This window comes from Hyla sarda, chromosome 5 (genome assembly GCF_029499605.1).
Source record: "Hyla sarda isolate aHylSar1 chromosome 5, aHylSar1.hap1, whole genome shotgun sequence".
NCBI lineage: Eukaryota > Metazoa > Chordata > Amphibia > Anura > Hylidae > Hyla > Hyla sarda.
The window spans coordinates 324,559,156-324,568,148 of record NC_079193.1 but is presented as its reverse complement, the minus strand read 5'-3'; the positions used below and the strand labels follow the sequence as shown (position 1 = coordinate 324,568,148).

General features: G+C 46.1%; 1 long non-coding RNA gene across 1 annotated transcript in view; it reads right to left on the bottom strand.

The window, feature by feature from the left end:
• Positions 1 to 3,225: 3,225 nt before the first annotated feature.
• The window catches only part of LOC130272733 (uncharacterized), a 19,450-nt gene continuing 13,682 nt past the window's right edge, over positions 3,226 to 8,993 (bottom strand). Inside the window, exons 2-3 of the long non-coding RNA XR_008843708.1 lie at positions 7,247 to 7,324; positions 3,226 to 3,301 (exon numbers count right to left, since the gene is read on the bottom strand). This is a non-coding gene — a long non-coding RNA (uncharacterized LOC130272733). The remainder of the gene's footprint in view (positions 3,302 to 7,246; positions 7,325 to 8,993) is intronic.

Here is an 8,993-nt window from a genome sequence, read left to right as displayed (position 1 = left end):
GTGCCCATACAAGCGATAACTGTATAAATAAAAAATATCCAGGGGTTAAATGGGCACTGTCACCAACTGTCTCCCTATACACCCATGAGCACTTCCCTCTCTACTGTCAATACCTCTCCCTATACACCCATGAGCACTTCCCTTTCTACTGCTAATACCTCTCCCTATACATCCATGGGCACTTCCCTCTCTACTGCTAATACCTCTCCCTTTACACCCATGGACACTTTCCTCTCTACTGCTAATACCTCTCCCTTTACACCCATGGGCACTCCCCTCTCTGCTATACACCCAAGCACCTTGATAGCATTTCCTGCTGCTATCTGACATTGTCTTCCTACCTTTAAGTCTTCTGAAATAATAACCTATTTATCCCTTTCCTCAGATACTAAGGTCAGGACTGTGTCACATAGCCTATACTCTGCCCTTGGGTTTCTACTCCCCAGATGCATTATCTTGCACTTATCCACAATAAATGTCAGTATCCAGAGTTCTGACCATTCCTCTAGTTTACCCAAATCCTTTTCCATTTGGCGTATATCCCTCCAGGAGCATCAACCCTGTTACATATCTTTGTGTCATCAGCAAAAAGACCAATGCCAAACTATCATGACCTTCTGTTTTCTAGTTTGACATAATCTCCCAGAAGTAAACCCATTTTGTTTCTCATCTTGCAATCCATGTGATTTTAGATGATCAACAATCTTACTTGGGGCCTCCTCTACATCTAGAGGAAAGAAGGTTTCTACACCAGCACAGACAGGGATTCTTTACTGTAAGAGCAGCGAGACTATGGAACTCTCTGCCAGAGGAGGTGTCATGGGGAACTCTAAAAGAATTCAAAAGGGGTCTGGGTGCATTTTTGGAGAGTAATAACATTGCTGGTTATGTATATTAGATTTATAGGGACAGAACGTTGATCCAGGGATTTATTCTGATGCCATATTGGAGTCGGGAAGGAATTTTTACCTCTAGTATGAGGTTTTTTTGCCTTCCTCTGGATAAACTCAGTAGGGACTCATTAGGGATATAGGGTGACCTTGATTAACTATGTTACTTCAGGGAGGACCTACCTACAGGGGGAAAATTACCTTCAGGGAGGCTCTACCTACAGACGACACTTCCTACATGGGTGTCCTACCTACAGGGGGCAAACTGCCTACAGGGGGCACAAACTACTTTCGGGGGGTACTACCTACAGGGGGAAAACTGAGCAAACTACCTTCAAGGGGGTCCTACTTACAGAGGGATTCTTTTTCTAGGGGTTCCAACTTATATGTACAATGCCTACACAGGGATCCTACTTACAAGGGGCAAACTACCTACAGGGAGAAAACTACCTTAAGTAGGGTTCTACCTTAAAAGGAAAAACTACCTACCAGGGTCTTACCTACTGGGGCCAAACTACCTTCAGGGGGATCCTACCTACAGGGGGACAACTACATGAGGGGGGGGGGGGGGTTAGTCGTACTACCTACAGGGGGCAAACTAACCTTCAAGGCGGTCTTGTCTATATGGGGGAAACTACCTTAAGGGAGTCCTAGTCAAAATTCCTACAAGAGGGACCCAGAGGGGGAATTTTCCCCCCCTGAGATTGATGGGGACATTATATGTGAGGGGCGCATGATGGGGGCATTATATGTGAGGGGCACATGATGGGGGCATTAGATGTGGCAGGGGCACATGATGTGGCCATTATATGTGAGGGGCAAAGAACCCACAGTAGGCTGGGAAGAACGGGGAAACCGACAGGGACTGGTGCCGAAGTCCACTTCCCATCGGCGGCAGTGGTCGACGGCAGCAGAGGACGGCGATGTGGCTTCCTGGATCCTACGGAAGCTGGTGAGTTGCCTAGCAACATCTGGAGGGCTACAGTTTGAGACCACTATAAAGTGGTCTCTAAACTGTAGCCCTCCAGATGTTGCAAAACTACAACTCCCAGCATGCCCACACAGCAGTTTGCTGTCTGTGCATGCTGGGATGTGTAGTTCTGCAACATCTGGAGGGCCACAGTTTGGAGATCACTGTGCAGTGGTCTCTAAACTGTAGCCCTCCAGATGTTGCAAAACTGCAAATCACAGCATGCCCAAACAGCAAACCGCTGTCTCGGATTCTGGGAGCTGTAGTTGCATACCTCCAGCTGTTGCATAACTACATCTCTCAGCATGCCCTTCGGCGATCAGTACATGCTGGGAGTTGTAGTTTTGCAACAGCTGGAGGCACACTGCTTGGAAATTACTGAGTTAGGTAACAGAACCTAACTGAAGGTTTTCCAACCAGTGTGCCTCCAGCTGTTGCAAAAGTACAACTCCCAGCATGCACGGCCTGTCAGTACATGCTGGGAGTTGTAGTTTTGAAACAGCTGGAGGTTTGCCCCCCCCCCCATGTGAATGTACAGGGTACATTCACACGGGTGGGTTTACAGTGAGTTACCTGGAGTTTCCTACCGGGAAGCTCACCATAAACCCGCCAGTGCGAATGAACCCTAAAAACACTACACTATACTAACACATAATAAAGGGTAAAACACTATATATACACCCCCTTACACTGCCCCCCCCCAATAAAAATGAAAAACGTATTGTACAGCAGTGTTTCCAAAATGGAGCCTCCAGCTGTTGCAAAACAACAACTCCCAGCATTTCCGGACAGCCACTGCCAGTCCAGGCATGCTGAGAGCTTAGTAACAGCTGGAGGCACCCTGCTTGAGAATCACTGGCGTAGAATATCCCTATGTCCACCCCTATGCAATCCCTAATTTAGTCCTCAAATGAACATGACGCTCTCTTACTTCGGAGCCCTGTTGTATTTCAAGGAAACAGTTTAGGGCCACATATGGGGAATTTCCGTACTCGGTAGCAATTGCACTACAAATTTTGGGGGGCTTTTTCTCCTTTTACCCCTTATGAACAGGAAAAGTTGGGGGCTACACCAGCATGTTAATGTAAGAAAATGAAAATTTTTACACTAACATGCTGGTGTTGCCCCATACTTTTTATTTTCACAAGCGGTAAAAGGAAAAAAAGACCCCCAAAATTTGTAATGCAACTTCTCCTGTGTACGGAAATACTCCATATGTGGGCGTAAAATGCTCTGCAGACGCACAACAAGGCTCAGGACCAGATAGAGAAGAAATGGGAAAGTGAATAACTTCAAACAGAGAAAATCTCACCCGTGAGTTACTGCATATAACAGCACTGTAATCTACATAGCTAACACAGGCATATGGGTATTGTGCATTGCTTCTTTTAAGCCATTTTTTTTCGTCTTTGTCTTGTAGAGAATTATTTGACGGGTTGCCCTAGTTAAAAAAAAAAAAAAATTCAAAGGAGTGTCTCAAGGTGGAAATGGTTGGGAAAACTGGAAACACGAGTATTATATAAACACTTGTTGCAACGCTTGTATTTAGTGCTTTTCACCACAAGGTGTCACTAATGCTCTATCAAGTGCAGCTTATATAAACCCATTGCTTTAGACAGTATCAGTTATGGTATCTTTACCTCAGCAAGCTCTGAAGAACTGACATATCACTCTAGTGCAGGGTGCCTTCAGCTGTTGTAAAACTACAACTCCCAGCCTGCCCGGACTGCTAAAGGCTGCACACAATCTACTAAGGAAACACTGCTCTAGTGTGTTATCAACCTGCACACAATCTACTAACATTCTAAGTGTCTCATTGTATAGTTTTGGGCTAACAAGTGTGTATACTGTAGCCCTAATATCAAATGGCATGCAAGCTAATAATACATAGCACTATAATTCAGGAATTCCAATGGCGCAGTGATACTATACAAACATAGCATAAGTGATATCAAGTGCTCTGTATAGAAGCTGCAAATGACAGAGCATTAGCGACACCTTGTGGTCAAAAGCACTAAACACAAATCTGATTGTTGCTAAATTGATGCACCATGTACACTGCTCAAAAAAATAAAGGGAACACCTAAACAACACAATATAACTCCAAGTTAATCACACTTCTGTGAGATCACACTGTCCACTCTGGAATAACACTGATTGACAATCAATTCACATGCTGTTGTGCAAATGGAACAGACAACAGGTGGAAATTATAGGCAATTAGTAAGACACCCCCCAATAAAGGAGTGGTCCTGCAGGTGGTGACCACAGACCACTTCTCAGTTCCTATACTTCCTGGGTGATGTTTTGGTCACTTTTGAATGCTGGCAGTGCTTTCACTCTAGTGGTAACATGAGACGTAGTCTACAACCCACACAAGTGGCTCAGATAGTGCAGCTCATCCAGGATGGCACATCAATGCGAGCTGTGACAAGAAGGTTTGCTGTGTCTGTCAGCGTAGTGTCCAGAGAATGGAGGCGCTGCCAGCAGACAGGTCAGTACATCAGGAGATGTGGAGGAGGCCGTAGGAGGGCAATAACCCAGCAGCAGGACCGCTACCTCCGCCTTTGTGCAAGGAGGAGCAGGAGGAGCACTGCCAGAGCCCTGCAAAATGACCTCCAGGAGGCCACAAATGTGCATGTGTCCACTCAAACTGTCAGAAACAGACTCCATGAGGGTGGTGTGAGGGCCCGACATCCACAGGTGGGGTTTGTGCTTACAGCCCAACACCGTGACGGATGTTTGGCATTTGCCAGAAAACTCGCCACTGGTGCCCTGTGCTCTTCACAGATGAAAGTAGGTTCACACTGAGCACATGTGACAAACATGACAGAGTCTGGAGATGCCGTGGAGAATGTTCTGCTGCCTGCAACATCCTCCAGCATGACCAGTTTGCTGGTGGGTCAGTAATGGTGTGGGGTGGCATTTCTTTGGGGGGGGGGAGGCTGCACAGCCCTATATGTGCTTGCCAGAGGTAGCCTGACTGCCATTAGGTACCGAGATGAGATCCTCAGACCCCTTGTGAGACCATATGCTGGTGCGGTTGGCCCTGGGTTCCTCCTAATGCAAGAAAATGCTAGACCTCATGTGGCTGCAGTGTGTCAGCAGTTCCTGCAAAAGGAAGGCATTGATGCTATGGACTGGCCGCCCGTTCCCCAGACCTGAAACGGAGGAGAACATCTGGGACATCATGTCTCGCTCCATCCACCAACACCACGTTGCACCACAGACTGTCCAGGAGTTGGCGGATGCTTTAGTCCAGGTCTGGGAGGACATCCCTCAGGAGACCATCCACCACCTCATCAGGAGCATGCCCAGGCATTGTAGGGAGGTCATACGGGCACGTGGAGGCCACACACACACACTACTGAGCCTCATTATGACTTGTTTGTCGGATCACCCTGTAGTGCGGTTTCCACTTTGATTTTGAGTGTGACTCCATATCCAGACCTCCATGGGTTGATACATTTGATTTCCATTGATCATTTTTGTGTGATTTTGTTGTCAGCACATTCAACTATGTAAAGACGAAAGTATTTCATACGATTAGTTAATTCATTCAGATCTAGGATGTTATCTTAGTGTTCCTTTTATTTTTTGAGCAGTGTAAAGTGAAACTTTATTCATAATGGAGTGAAAAGTTAAAAACATATACGTTTTTTCTTTCTTAAAAACGTATGCAACCGGACATCATTTTTAAAAACCGTATATGGGTTAAAATTTGTACACACGTTTTGATACAGTTTAGTCAGGTTTTGAGGAATCAATTTTTCATCAAAAACCTGATACGGGAACTTTATTGCAAAAACGTGGTGTGAACCCAGCCTTATTCAGGAACAAAGTAGCAGTGACTGTCCACACCACACATATAATAGTAATTAGACAAGGCAGTGATGGCAGCAGCTGGAATGAAGATGAAAACACCTGTGTCCCACTGAGACCCTGTTCCCTCAGTACGACTTCCTCAGGAGTGTTGTAATGAACCTGTCCTCCTACTTAAATATCATGTTTAATTACCATAATGAACATCTGGTGTGGGTGCAGGTGCCCGGGATGTCGCCGCCCATCGCTGTCGCCGCGTCCCCGAGGTGTCCCCGACGCTCCGGCAAGGCCTCTGCTTCCCCGGCATCTGGTCTCCGTTGCTGCCATCACGTCGCTACGCACGCCGCTCCTATTGGATGACGGGACGGCGTGCGCAGCGACGTGGTGACGATGATGGAGAGCGCCGACTATGCAGAGGATCCCGAAGAGGACGCTCCGGAGCCCCGAGGACAGGTAAGTGATTGTCAGCGGACCACACGGGGCACCGTAAACGGCTATCCGGTGGCAGCTGAAGCAGTCTGCGCTGCCGGATAGCCGCTTATGCGATGGCCCCGACATACAAAAGCATTGTATATTGATGCTGCCTTCAACATGCGATGGCCTCTGAGAGGCCATCGCATGTTGAAATTATTGTATGTCGGGGCCATCGTAGGTCGGGGGGGTCACTGTATTAGCAAACACTAGCCATGGACTAATTAGTAACACTGCAGAATTACTGGCAAATTTGACCTCACCATTGACCTCCCCAATAAACAGATCTGCAACATAAAGTAACATGGTGTGGATTTAAAGGGAACCTGTCAGTACATTCATGTTGCCCTAACCATGTGCATCATAAAGTGACAGGTTCACCTGCCTTGCTCAATACAATGAGCTTGTTACAGTTAGCAAGCGCATCCCTCCCCTGCTGCCGGTGCCGTTGCTGTTCGCATCCCGCAATGCGAACGCATGCGGCCGCTGGGTCCCCTCTCACCTCCTTGCTTCTCTGCTCTCTGTGTCCGCCGGCGCCCCGTTTCTGTAAAATTTTAAGGGCCAGTGCACCATTAATTGGTGTTTGTGGAGTTTGACCCTATATAACATGGCACTTCCTTTAACCCTTGCCGGTTCTTTGTGCATAGTTTGCCTAAGAGAAAGCGTTTACCTGTGTCTTGCCTTGCCTTGTATTTGACCTCCTAGCTACGTGACCTGACCTTGCTTCATTGCCACCTGTCCTGATCTCCTGCCAGTCCTGACTATCTCTGTGCCTCTACCTTCCTGTGCCATGTCATACCTCGGCTGCCTGAGGGGACGAGTCATACCAGGGGTAGCGACCTGGGTGCCGCCCACCGCAGCAAGTCCATCCCGCTTTGCGGCGGGCTCTAGTGAAAACGAGAGGTACCTTAGACTCCGTTCCCTGGTACGGCCCACGCCATCATCCTCACAGGTCAGTGGATCTACCTTACCACAGCCGTAACAGAGCTCTTTCAATGCTACAGCATTTCAGAGCAGAACAGTGCTTAGCTATGAGGGAACCTGAGGCCTTACCTTAGTTATGGTTAGGTAGAGAGTTTTTTTTCAACCTTACCCATGTCGCTGCTACTGTAATGCTGCAATTGGCCATTGAAAGAAGCCTTAAAGGTTAGATATCAGGGGGATTTTCACTCTGAAAAGAGACAAATTGCAAGTGGTGTAGCAAATGATTCTGCTCTGGGTCGAGGATACAGATTTGTAAATTACTTCAATCTAAATTAGGCATGTCCCGATACCATTTTTTAAAGACCCAGTACGAGTACCGATACTTTAATTCTAGTACTCACCGATACCAAGTACAAGTACTTTTATTTTAAAGGGAATCTGACACCAGGGTGACCCGGTTTCTGGCGCTGCTTACCGTAGGATATGTGGGTTCTTGTTGTGTACAATGGAGGCGGCTGCTGTAGTATGAGCCAATATTTCTCTCTTCTCTTCGGAATTTGCACTGGCGGCGAGACCGATGTCTCCGGAGCAATTGCGCTGATGTTCACATGGTGAGCAGCGGTAGAAAGCGGCTTACCTGCATCAACCTATAAATTCAAGTTAGTGCAGGTGACTCTGCTGTAAGATTGCCTTTAACCTGATAACGACCATGGACGTCTATGCTCGTCCAATGGCCGTTACCGGGGTCATAACCGCGTCATAACTGCCGGCCCCCAGCTGATTCTTGTAGCTGGGGGCCGGCGTTAATAGCCGATGCGGGTGGCTATTAACCCTTTAGATTGCCGCTGTCAAAGTTGACAGCGGTGTCTAAAGGTGCCTGTATCTCGTCCCTGGTGGTCCAGTGGGGTGGATCGCCCCCCCCGCAGCACGATCGCGGGGGAGGGGGGGGGGTTGGGGGGTCGATCCTGCTGCGGCGGTTCCGGGGCTCTGAATGATACAGCCTGGCAGGACCAGGCTTTATCAATCGAGCGCAGAGCACACAGATCATTGTGGTTTTATGAAACCACAATGATCTGTATGAGGAATCTAATGATTCCTCCTAAAAGTCCCCTAAGGGGACTAAAAGTGTAAAAAAAAAGTTTTAAAAAACTTTAAAAACACACACATTAACCCCTTCCTTATTAAAAGTTTAAATCACCCCCCTTTTCCCAAATTCCATATTAAAAATATGTAACCATAATAAAAATACACATATGTGGTATCGCCGCGTCTTAACTATAAATGTCTTAACTATAAAAAATTTATGTCTTAACTATAAAAATATATCATTAATTAAACCGCACGGTCAATGGCGTACACGCAAAAAAATTCCAAATTCCAAAATAGCGTATTTTTGGACACTTTTCATACCATAAAAAAAGGAATAAAAAGCGATCAAGAAGTCCGATCAAAATAAAAATGGTACTGATTAAAACTTCAGATCACAGCGCAAAAAATTATCCCTCAAATCATCCTGTACGCAGAAAAATTAAAAAGTTATAGGAGTCAGAAGAGGACAATTTTAAATGTATAAATTTTCGTGCATGTAGTTATGATTTTTTCCAGAAGTACATTGAAATCAAACCTATATAAGTAGGGTATCATTTTAATCGTATGGACCTACAGAATAAAGATAAAGTGTATTTTTTACCGAAAAATGTACAGCGTTGAAACAGAAGCCCCCAAAATTTACAAAATTGTGTTTTTTGTTCAATTTTGTCGCACAATGATTTTTTTTCCGTTTTGCCGTACATTTTTGTGTAAAATGACTGATGTCATTACAAAGTAGAATTGGTGGCACAAAAAATAAGCCCTCATATGGATTTTTAGGTGCAAAATTGAAAGGGTTATGATTTTTAAAAGGTAAGGAGGAAAAA